We start from the raw sequence: 12,567 nt of genomic DNA, 5'->3' as shown, positions 1-12,567 counted from the left end.
ACAAATCTGGATGGACACGTATTTTTTGGAGGGGAAGGTGGCAAAACATTTCACCGCATAGATACCACTAGCACAAAAGACCTTCAGAGCACTTAAAATTTACTCAGTGCTCCAGAAGTGTTTATGGCCCAAGTAAAATTTACCAGAAAAATGTCAGATGTCAGTGGATTGTATTAAATGTAAATATTATACAACTCTCAGCTCTCGTCTCTTATTGCGGCTGGGCATGTAGCTCCAGTGGTTCCCGTGTTCGGGGGGGTGCCCCTGGGGGTGCTGCTGCTCAGCGGGTGTGGGAAGGTCTCGGTGTGAGCAGCAGCATCCTGCACCTCCCACCCCCATAGCACGCTGCAACGGTTGCAGAAACTGCTCTGATGGTGGGGATGACGTACGATGGGTGCAACCCCACAAAATCCCACAGCAACCCATCTGCTTAGCAGTGAGGGTTGCCTCTGTCATTTCATTCCCCGTGGGCTCCCCGGCTGTTATTGCTGGGTTCTGGCTCCAGATTGTGGCGGTGGTGGGGCCACACAAAGAGGGGCGCACTGGCTGACTGTTCCTGCAGGGATGGAGAAGGCATCTTGTGGGGCTATCCTGGGGGATAACCACGCAGCATTCTCCGCTAACTCGTCCCAGACGAGGCCAGGAGACATCTGGCATGCTGACACTGCTGCCGGACTGCTAATCCGTTTTGCTGGATGTTTCACCCATTTAACAAATTACTGCTCATTTGGCCCGGCCGGCGGAACTAAAAGGCTTTTCCTCGCGAGGTACGCAGGGTATGACTGAGGGCTCGGCGCGGCTCCTCGGCGTTAAGGCGTCCCGAGGAGCTGCTGTGCTGCCACAGCCCGGGGCTGGCACAGCCAGCAGTGCTGCCAGCTGCAGCAGGAGCTGGGGTGAGCCCAGTCTGTTTAACTGTGTGCATTACTCTCGTGGTGGGGAACAAGCACACGTCGGAATTTATGGTTTTACTTGCTCCTCAGAACATGAGAAGGGGAAAAAAAAAATACAACCCCAATCACTTCTTGCTACAACTTGTGCCTGCAAGTGCCGTTTAGAGCTGCAGTGGATTTCAGCGTGCTTCTCCCCGGAAGGATTAGGTTTGATAAGGCTGTTCCTGAAAATCACTGTCCCGCAGTCTCCGGGAAGCTCGCTGGTACAACGCCTCCGCACACACAAAGGGTGAGAGCCTGGCCCATTCACACGGCGAGATAAAGGCGATTCAGAGTAGCGCTTCTCCTAGAAAAGCCACAAATACTACAGGCTTCAGGATGATCTGGGTGGCCCTTATGACAGCTTAAAATAAGTGTTTCTTGGATCTCTTTTGCAGATAGATAGAAATATTCTCACTCTGAGCTTTAAGCGGTGAGTTTACTATTTCGAAGCTGGGGGAATGTACACCAGTATTATCAGGAAACAGCTTCTGGAAAGCAGGTTTAACTCCTGTGGGCGTATAGACAGGAACAATCCTCAAATACAAACCCTATCATGTTTTTCTAACACACGAGAGACGACCTATTAACAGACCGTTCCTGTGTTTTCCAGGAAGCTGAGCAAACAAGTTGATATTTGGAGGAGGGAGACATTTCCTGAATGAGTGGAATTTGTCTCCCCAGTCATCGTTCCGGATCCACGCTACACGTTTTGCTCTGAGAACAGATACCTCTTGTGCAGACGGAAGAAAACACTCCCTAGAACCGTATAAGGAGATAAGCGCACACAATTCCTGCTGATGCTCACACCGAGAGGAGGCTCTGTGTGCTTATCGGAGACCTTGGCCCCTGTGAAAACTGCAAAATGTTTAGTCATAGCCTGATTGTTAAGCACTCAGGAATACAAAGCCTACCAAAAGTTGTTAAAATAATTGTAAGTGTTGTAAGTGTTATTCACATCTTTGGATCTGGCTGTGTGTGAATGTGTTTGCTTTCCCCCCCCCCCCCCCCCCCGGCAGCAACAGCAAACGTGGGAGAATTTCATACAGGAAACAACAGGTTTGGGGTTTGTGTTTCCTTCTAACGCTGCACAGGCTTAGGAGGAAAACACCGTGAGCCCCCGTAGGCACCACTGCTCCCCTGACAGAGTAAGAGCGTGTTTTTTTTCCCAGTCATGTTTGACAAATGCAATGAGAACGCTTTGCTTTCAATCTGCTCAAGCAAGCGATTGCTGCGGCAGTGAGAAGATCTCTTTTGATGGACACAGTTGAAAGGTTAGCAGTGTTTATTGATTTAATAATTCTCACATTCTTTCTTGACAGATTATCTTTCCGGAGACATTAGCAGAGGCAGAGCCCAAAAATGCAGGAGAGCATCTCCAATACGTTAGGAAGGCAAAGGACAGGGGGGAAAGTGATAAATCACCCTGGTCCTGACCTATTAAGCCTCCAGCGCAGATTGGGAGATGGAATAGGAAATCCATGTACCTATTTTCTATAGGGAATGTTTATAAGGATGCTGTTTACGTCGACCTTTCCCACCGAGGTCGTGCATCACCTCGCATCGCGTGTTGGTCAGTCAATCAGCAGCGCAGGCAGCAGCTGGGGAGAGATCTCCTCCACTCAGCACCTCCTTCCTTTGGGAGCTCACCGACTGGGAGGAGTTGTTTGTTGCCCTTTTCTGAATCAGGGCTTTTCTAGAGGCTGGAGTGTGGGGTTGCGACCCCAAAGTACGCTGGTCCTGAGCAGCAGCAGCTGTGAGATGCCTGCAAACACACCGTGGATTTCCCCAAAAAGGACTTAACAGGCCCACAAGAGGGACGAGAGCCTTGGCTCTACCACGTTGCAGTCCATTGACAGCTTCTTGCCATTTTTTGATTGATTTCAGAGCATCAGAGGGAATTAATAAATGACCCCTCATAGCCCTTTACATTCTGTCAGCTGCTTCCCAGGCAAAAAAAAAAAGGGGGGGGGAGGGGGGAGCTCCACATATCTGGGGAGCTGAGCAAGCATTTTGGGAGCAGGCAAGGCTGTGTGCCCATGAAGGAAGTTGCTCACACCTTTGCAGCACATGAGGCCTCATCCCGTTGTCACTGCGATCGGCCTGAACAGGCATACTGGTTTCAGTGGTTTCAGTGGTTTGACCAAAACCCACCCAGGACCCTTTCTCACTGTAGGTTTGCTGCTCTTCTCAACAATTTGTAGCTGACAGGTGTTCAGAATTGGACTGGGACTGCTCCTAAGATGCACACCGTGCCCTCACGGCCATGGGTGTGCCAAGACCTTTAATGGGTTGCTAATTGCTCTGATTGTAAATCAAGACTGAAGAGGAGGTGTTGGATTATGAGCTCCCTGGCAGAAGAGAAGATACCAGTGGAACATTTTCGATGAATAATTCAGCAGGCAGGGATGGGAACAAGTCTTCTGTGTACTAGAGGGAAGAAAGCAAGACAAAAGACGAAGAGAAGGGACGACGCCTCCGACACGGGAGAGGCAGACCCTAGTGGGCTTGGGGTTCAGCCCGCACGTGGTGGCACAGCCTGGCTTTGTACAGCAGCACCCGAGCTCCACGCCAGCACTTTGCATGACTGCACCACACCTAGTTACAAAATAGTTGGCAAAGCGGAAAAAAAAAACTTTCTCTCTATAGTGATTGCTGTAACCAAGCGAAAGCTTGCAGGCCTAGATTCCCATGTGGCATAAAATCCTCCAAGTCTATTCAGCTGAAAGAGTATACACAGATCACAAGCTAGCAAGAAGCCACAAAAGCTAGGACAAAGATCTCATTTTAGGGGAAGACATTAATAGTTTTTGTTTGTACATTTGTTTGGTTTTGTATCAGTAGAGTTGCAAGGCCTCTGCACAGATTTTTTTCTTCGGTCTGAAGAGGAACCTTTTGCCAGTATGTTTTTTTTTTCTTTTTTCTTTTTCTTTTTTCTGTTTCTAAACTAAAGGGGGATGTGCAAGTACAAGTCTTTGTGCAAGGCAGGTGTATTTGCAGTGGGGCTGCTCTGGTTTCACGCAGCTACTTGAATGTGTTAGTAGCTCTCAAAAGTTTCTCCCCGTTTGTGATGGGCAGACCCTGCCGGAGTTAAGACGTCTTTTTTCTCTCTCTTGATAATTTCCTCTTACTCCTTTCAGAGTAAGATACAAACCTTCTGCAGATACAAACAAATTTCATCTCTTTGCCATTGAAGGTGTGCTGTCTTAATTCAGTGTTAACAACAGCAAATATTTTTATTAAAAATGCGTTCGACAAAATAGCTTTTTTCATATACTGCCTCCTTTCCTTTGCAAGAGAAGAAGTAATCGAGAACACCCATGAGAAGGACTTACATCCAGAAGCCTGCAAATAGAAATATGCTGGTTACTTTTCCAGTGGGGAGAGAGGTGATTGCCTGAGCTATTAGAGCAAAGAGCCAAGGTATAAAGAAACAAATGGAAAACATCCATGCCAGGAGTGAAAGACTTCAGCCCAGTGTCCTGGACCATTGCTGGATCAATTCCAGGCAAATTTTCCATCCATGAGGAGGGTTCAGTGATGCAGGCTGTGGAGGAGCAGATTCACCAGGCTGCTACAAAGCTCTCACAGGTAGGTGGGTCTGTGTGTATGAGCTTCGGCACCAAAGCCTGAGGAATTTGCCCATCACCTGCTGCTAAAGGCTCCCACAGCTGGGGGGGAATGGTGAAACTTTTGTTTTCAGCTCCATTTTCTCTACCAATTCGTGTGCATAACTCAGTTTATGGTTCCTTCTGTGCTTTGTTTCCTCCTCTGCAGTTAGATTCAGGTGCTCATTCATTTGTACAAAACTATCATGATTTCATTTGACACTTGAGGTCTTAAATCCAGGACATGGACTTTTTTTTTTTAGCTCATGTGAGGAAATTGTCCTAAATTCCAAGTGATTCTACTCACAAGCAAGTACAAAAAAAAACCACTTCCCATCTTCACTTACAGCTACTTCTAAAGAACTTAAAAGCCCACTAAGACAGAGGCTGGATACCTTTCTCCAATAAGAAAAGATTCACTTTATTTGGGGAGCCTTCTGAATCAGTGAATCACACCTTGAAATCTTTGCTCTTCTATTGAAAATCAGCCAAGTTGGCCATCGAGTGCTTTCTCCACACAAATAAATGGATTGCTGCAGCAAGGTGCATTGCAATCATTACTCTTTAGCAGAGTGGACAGCACAGATCCCTACCATGCAAGGCATGGATGCAGAGGGTAGCAGGGGAAATGCACAGCTTGCACCATGCAGTCGTGGGGCTTTCTTTGTCTTTGTCTTTGTCCAGAGGCTGATAGGCACCACAAACACTCTGAAAGGCTGCGGGTCAATTTACCATCTCTTTCTGGAGGGTTTTAAGCAGACTTCTTAAGAGGGTGATGGATAAGCTGGTAAATGTGTGCAGCTGTTGATAGAGCTCACCTCTCTGTTGGCGTCTAGTGTAATCTAAGAACCAGTAAGAAGAAAGAGAGGATTGAAATCCAAAGCTTCGGTGCCCACCTGCAGTAACACCACGGTTTTCAGAGGATGCAGGATTCTCACATCTGCTCCATTTTCAAACACTGACACAACATCCTTTCTTCGTACAGCACTGAACGTTTCAAACATCGCTCATGATCCTTGTTAGGTGTGTAAAATATCCTGGGATTTTTGTAATTTGAGTTCCTGCGCTGTCCTCAGAGGGTCTCCTGCGACCCAGCCACCACCAGTTGACCTCTGTGTACTTATCAACTCATCCATTGTGGCAAGATGCGGTGCTTGTGAGTGAAGTGTTTGCAGCACGGGGGTCATTGAGGAGGTCAGAGTGTGCCCCCCATTTTCTAGAGCTGGATGTCCTGTTTTGGAGACTGATATTACTCAGGGAAGTCATTCTGCTGATTCAACCTGAGAAGAGCACAAGGATAGCACCAGCATAATGTTGTAGTACAGGTTTGAAGGCTTCTTTCAGGTGCTTCTTCATAGTTTCTATCTCCACAATGAAATACCATAGGTTCCATAACATTTTTCCACGTGCCAAGCCTTATTTCAGTATTTTGAACAGGAAAAAAATGCTTCTTTTATGTGGACGCAATGGACATCCCCCCTTCCAAATGATATGGGACTGAAGATTCAGCACCTAATTTTGCCCCAGATATAAATAAGCTCTAGAAAAAAAAAAAAATCCAGCATACCCCCTTATTAAATACATCCTGTGGGATATGGTCTAGGGCTATAGGGGACAATCACATGCACTGTCTCAAGCATCTTAAACATACAGAAAAATACATCTTCACTATAGCTACATCATCTTTCACTGGTTCTGAATTTGAGCTGTTAGAAAAGATTGCATGTACATGTGTGTTTGCAGAAGGGATCACAGGGACAATTGTACAATAACGAAATATTAAAGAGAAGGCTTATGTAAAATCTGGGCAATGCCAAAGTGTTCATGATGCAAATGAGCTTGCAAACAAAGCCCATCTGCTCTGCTCGAATACTTTTCTGACAATTGAGCGCATTATTTATCTGGTCAAATAGTTTTCTGACCTTCCTCTTGCCCCTTTTCCCTGAGGAAATAACCTTGACCTTTTTTTCTTTGCAGAGAAATCCTGAAGAGTGGCTTCTGAGAGAAAACTCATTGGAGTAAGAAGATACACCACACACGCTATAAAAGAAAGAGGTATGGCAAGAGGTGCCCAGGTCTTGCTAAGGATTGCAAAGAGCTCTTCCACTCCTGAGAAGAAAGGGAGACGTATTTCTTCCAGGTAAGGCAGCAGGTGGAAAGGATTTAGTAAGAGGAGTAAAGCAATTCATGTCCGTGTGGGACAGCCTGGGGAAGCAGGGCACAGACAGGGCGATGCTTGGCGTGCGATGTGGAGAGGAGGGAAGACTCGCCACCCTGGTGGAGACATTTATAGGAATATAAAAAGAAGGGGAAAAAAAAACACAACAACACAACACTTTTAGAAGTCTCACAGCTGTTAGCACTGATCTTGTATGTGACTCAGAGGGTAGACTGTACACTATAAATGGAAATGGGTTACTTACAATTTGACTGATAATGTCTTAGTTTTTGTAAGAAAAACGTCTTTTGAAGAAATACTATAGCAGGGTGGCAAGCTGTACCATATGTTCTGTGCTGCAGCTGACTTTACAATACGTCTCAGCTCCACTTTAAACTATATAGCGTTGATTGCATTGTAGCTCCAATGTCCTCTGCAGATAAAGTTATGGAAATAAAATGATTGCGCTTCAGATACAGCCCGGTGCAGCCTATACTATTTCAAATCATCAGACAAGGGAAAAGCACCTGCTCGCCTAGGCTTTCCCCCTTGTTTACTGCCTTCAGCACCATGGCAAGGAGAGCTTGCAGGTTCCCCAGGGAGAGCAAGTACCAAAAATAAAATAAATAAATAAATAAATAAATAAAACCATGCCTGCTGGAGCTGTGATTTGACTGTGCAGTACTTTGTGGAAAAGTATAGAGGCCTTGTGCCTTAACACAGGACAGGGACCATAATGAGCCCATGGGTGCAGATGAGCTTAATGCAGTCATCCAGCTACCTCTTCAAACACGGAGCAGGCACTGGAGAGTCAGCAGAAAGCACTCCAGCCCTCTTGAGGCAGTATCCTTTAAAGACAAGGGAACACCTTACTGTAGGGTATCTAATATTACCCAGAGATAAGTATATATGAGCTTTGCTTAGCAACTGGATACCTCTCAGTCTCTCACTATGGAAATACCAAGGGTCCTCCAACATTTTGACACAACTAGAAAGCCCATCAGGGCTTCATTAGGATCTACTCACAGAGTCCTGGGCCTTGCACCTTCACCGAAGACTGACGATTAACCGTGAGTAACCACTCGATGGGCCGTTCGTGCAGAGGGCTAACTGGGGAGAGGACGGCAGGGAGAAAACCCGGACGGTGCCCTCCACCCTCAAGGAAACCAGGTCTGGAAATGATGGTTGTTGCATCCCAGATTCATCTCAAAATGGCTTATCCTTTGGGAAATTCCTTGGAACATGTCCTGCTGCATCTACGGGAAGTGCTGACACCGTTCACAAGAGCCTGGCCAGCCCCACCATAATTGTTGCCCCATTAAATTCTGATATTGAGAGAAGGCTGAAGCCATCCAAAATGCTGTGGTGATGTCTCCCAGCAGTGGTTTGCAAGTCTGAGCTGGCTGAGCCTGCCTCTGCCCGTCCCTGGGCAAACAAGCTGGCAAGATGTCTGTCTGCACTTGAAAGGCCGGCTACTTATTGACAATTTCAGGAAAAACAACTTGTCAATTTAAAGCCGTCTGGATGGGGTGAGCCACGGAAAATGGTTGAAAACCAGCTTTCTCCCTGCAGATTTTGATGCAGTGTCTCTGGTGGCTATTTGACCAGCAGGGCTTCCTCACCACTGCTTTACATGTGATATTTTAACATAGAGCTGGACCGAAGGGTTGTCAATGCAGAAAGCCTTTTTGCAGAAGGGGGCTGGCCTCAGTCCTGGGCTGCTCGGGTGACCCAAAGGCTTTACCAGCCCCATGCCAGGCAGGGGAGCACCGTGAGATCAGTGGGGAGCAGCAGGCATTGCTCTCCAGCAGCGTCAGGAGTCCCCACGTCCCCGTGCCTTATCCTCTGCACCTTCCTCCAGCACTCACTGCTGCCCCTGCACCGCCTTCTGAGCCAGATCTGGGTAAGTATTCCCCCTGATGCCTCCACGCTCTCTCTGATTTTGTGCAATTTGTCATTTATTTTTTGAGATACTGTAGCCTGGGGACCATGCTAACCTGTGCCAGCCAGGACTGATCAAAACCCCAGGCAGGACAGGTGCTTGTGCCTTGTTTTTCCAGCGTTGGCCAAGGTTTCCTAAAGCCCCAGCTGCAGAGGCCATGTGCCCCCAGAAGGTGCCTGGATGGTGTCCCCGCACATTTGCTTAAGGCATTAGGCACGAATTACCTCTGGTATTCAAAAAGAGATTGCACCAAGGCAGAGGACTTGATCTTTCTGCGTCCTCCTGAGCGAGGCTGCCTTGAAAGGTTACCGTTTAACCCCCACGCTGATTGCAAATCATTTCATATAAAACTAACGGCGAAGAAGCAGGAAAAAATGCTGTGAGAGGCACTGGGAGGTAATGGCTTATGCATCGCAATGCCGTGCGCTTCATTCATATACATATACATCAGCCCAAATGCCTTGCACCTACTGAATGCTTTATGGGGTGAGGAACGCACAGGCTAGAGGTTGAAAGGAAAATGTAATACCACATTTAAATAGTGACTCGGGGACTTGTGGAGATAATCCCCAATACTCTGGATGGGTGAGCACAGGAGGGGGTGACTCGGACGTGTGGGGCACTGGTGAGGGGCTGGGAAGGGCAGGGCTGGGAGAGGCAGCAGGAGGAGATGGTTTTGAGGTTGGGCAGGCAGGTGGATCCAGCCCTTGCCAGGATGTTATAGGAAGGAGATGAGGGGCGGGCGAGTGCCAGCAGCTGTGGCAGCGGGTGGTGAGGAGACCTCTCCTGTCCTCAGCTGAGGGAGGCTCTCAGGAGCTCCTAAAATGCAGGGAAATGACTTTGGGAGCAAAGGAAAAACAAAGTGTGTGGGGATAATGCAGCACACATAGGGTGCAGTGAGAAGGCACCTCTGCCACTCATCGCCTTGTCCATGTTTTGCGGAGCCTGTGGGTCAGGGAGGGGAAGGGAAGGGGTCTGCTCCTCCAAGGTAGGACCAGCGTGTCCTGGGCATAGTCTTGGTGCTGTCCTGGTGAGGTAGAAGTAAAAAGGAATGCAGTAGAGAGCCCAGTCTTTGAAATGCACTTATAATGTAGGGCCAAGGCCTGAATTGGAAGTTCAGCAATTTCAGCAGAGCAGCCAGCCCTGGGGGATATTGAGGCTGGTGTCAACCATGAGAAGAGAGGGACCCAGACCAAAAGAAAACTTCTCTATGGAAGAGAAGGGATCTGGGATGAGGCTGGGAACCCATCCCTCTAGCACGTGGCTCCATCTTTCTGCACCACAAAAAGGAGAGAGCGGGTGGGAATGGCACTCACCATCCAATAACTATCCAGTGCTCCCAGCAACACGAAAAATGCAGCTAATCTGTAGTGCTGGTGGGACCCCAAACCCTCATCAGTGAGGAGAAGTGACCACAAGGCCACTTTGTGAGGATGATGCTTTCATTTGCGAAGTAAACTTGTAAATATTTAACAATGAATCTGCTTTCTGGCAATGGCAAAAATGCCCTCTGAAAGTATGAATGCCCATCTTCTAGTTAAGAAAAAATATTTTAGGGGCCTGCTTACTTTAAGCAGTGAGTCCTTTCTGTCTGTTGTGAGATAATTAGCTATGATCCACTCTTGATGTGCACTAGATGTGATTTTATTGCAGTTTGCAAGTAATTAATGCCCATTGCTCACTGCTTTACGCAACTAGGTGCACACATTTGTTTTAATATACCTCAGATGAACTATGGTAGGGAGAATAGTCCTTGTATCAGTATTCATCAGCGTAGTTACATTCCTCCCTAATTTCTTTGACAGGCACACAGGAACCTGCCTAGACCGGGAAAACAAATCCTGCAGGATACAAATGCTGTTCCAGGCTGCTGTATGTTATTATCCAAACACCATTTCTCCCCTCAAGGCTTGTGCCAGCAGCTGTGTCTCACCAGCATTGATGGGGAAGCCTCTGGAAGGGGATGGTTCGGGTCAGCAGAGTGGTTTTGCAGCCACACTGCCAAAGGTGCTTTCCCTGTTCCTCATCCTCAAAGAGAAGGCTCAGTCTGCAACTGACTCTTTTTGGTTAACCACCGCCTTGTGTCTCCCCAGGAAACTCGAGTATCAGGAAGATGGGAGCCTCGTTTTGCATCGTTACCCTCCGAACTCATCCCTTACAAACCCTGCCCTCCCGCTCTGCAACAGCACAACGCAGATGCATGTTTGTTGCCCGCTCTCCCATCATTGAGACATCATTTAGTATTAAGACACAGAGGACCAGGGGCCTCAGAAGCGGCGAGGGAAGATTTACAGCGCAGTTGCTGTCAGTTGCTTTGGTCTAATTAAGTGGCTCCTGCCTCCCTGATGCGGCTCCAGTGCGGTGGAGCTTGACTTGCTGGGCATGAGGGAAGCTTCCCGGCCGCTCGCTGTTACTAATACCTCCACCCCACTGAAATAACACTGAAATAAGCTGTAAAAGCCTGTCATTGAGCTCTCATCCCTTTGTCAGTAGATGGGTGCCTCCTTCCTTGGGTGCCTGTGCCCAGGACAGCACCAACACACCCCATGGGGCAAGGGTGGCTGTGGGGAGCAGGATGCGGTGCCAGATGCTGCCCCTGTGGGGCCACCACCAACCTCAAACCTTTCCTTGGAGATGCAGGCACTTCTCTGCCTCCTTGTCAGAGGGGGCAATGGGGTGTTGGTGGTAGAGGAGAGCTCTGCAGGAGAAGACCGCTCTGGAGGAGAAGACCAAGACAGCCATGGACCCAAGAGGTCTTCTCCACATGGCCCCCCCTTTCTGGGGCAGGGGCTCCCTCCCCAGTTTGCCTGGAGCCACTCTGCCTCTCTCTGAATTTCTAACACCTGGAAACAGAACAGCCTGCAGTAAGCACTTCACACAACAAGCTCAGCCTGTTTTCTCACGTCAAAGAAATAAGGAACAGGTCACGGTTTAAGTAAACGTGTCTATTAGCCTCAGTTGTCTGAATTATTTTTGATTACGGCTTATTATTTGCTTCTTGTTAACAAATTGGCTGGTGTTAGTCATCAGTGCACATGCCACCTAATTGGCTGTTTACATCATATGTTGTTCTCCCTGTTCCCTCATTGGGTAAATTAAATTTTATTAAACAGCAGCCTTCTTCCTCTCTGTTTGCAGATGATGCATGAACATTTGTAGCTACTTGGCAATTCTGTCATGAGATAATAAAAGAGCTTTTCAAAATGCCAGGAGAGGAAATCCAGTGTGAATACTCACACAAATATTTACTTGTGCTCGTATTTGCAATGTTTTATTGTGTAATGGGTTTAATGATGCTATTTATCAAATAATTATGATTGCTCCTTTAATGATTTCAAATTTAACTGAGTAATTTCCAGAAATATCTATCAAAATTAAAAGAAAATTCCAGAGTAGTAAACGCGTAAGATAGCAGAAATCCTTACAAATAGCTAGAGCTATACGGTGCTCAGATAGCACCTAAACGTGTGTTTCACCAGTACTTAGGGGAGTGAAAACAAGCTCAGAGATGCCTCAGACACAACCAGGAGTTAGCAATAACAAACCTCCACCTCCTCAGGTTGGCAGCTGGAATGCAGTGAAGCGGCTGTCCCTTCTCCAGGTGAGCTGAGCAAAGGCAAGTGCACGTGAGGGCCTGCAGCTCTGAGGCTCTACGCCAAGACAAGGCTGTGATACCAGCCGTATTTTAGAAACTGGAAACATTTTCAGGGTTTGGAGATGAAATCATACAGTTCCCTTGAATCAGAGCTTCGGGTCATATGGCAGAAAAACACCCTACTTCATAAATATATCTGTATTTTATAAAAGCTTACTTTTCCAAACCACAGCAATGGTTTCCATGGGTTTCTCCGGCCATGGAGCTCAACTTGTGCCACCACTGATGGTTGCACTGGTGGGGCTGCCTCGTCCCAGCCCTGCCCTATGGGCACA

At 47.5% G+C, this 12,567-nt stretch overlaps 1 long non-coding RNA gene across 1 annotated transcript; it reads left to right on the top strand.

Annotated features, from left to right (window-relative positions):
- The first annotated feature begins 2,029 nt into the window (after nt 1-2,029).
- On the top strand, nt 2,030-12,101 carry LOC310893184. The gene is made up of 4 exons (XR_014578790.1): nt 2,030-2,203; nt 6,515-6,677; nt 10,443-10,644; nt 10,731-12,101. It is a non-coding gene; the product is annotated as an uncharacterized lncRNA (long non-coding RNA).
- The last annotated feature ends 466 nt before the right edge of the window (nt 12,102-12,567 follow it).

The sequence above is a fragment of the Anser anser genome, assembly GCF_964211835.1.
Source record: "Anser anser genome assembly, chromosome: 2".
In the NCBI taxonomy this organism is placed as follows: domain Eukaryota; kingdom Metazoa; phylum Chordata; class Aves; order Anseriformes; family Anatidae; genus Anser; species Anser anser.
Note: the sequence above shows the minus strand (reverse complement) of the source record. Positions and strands in the feature narration are given on the sequence as shown.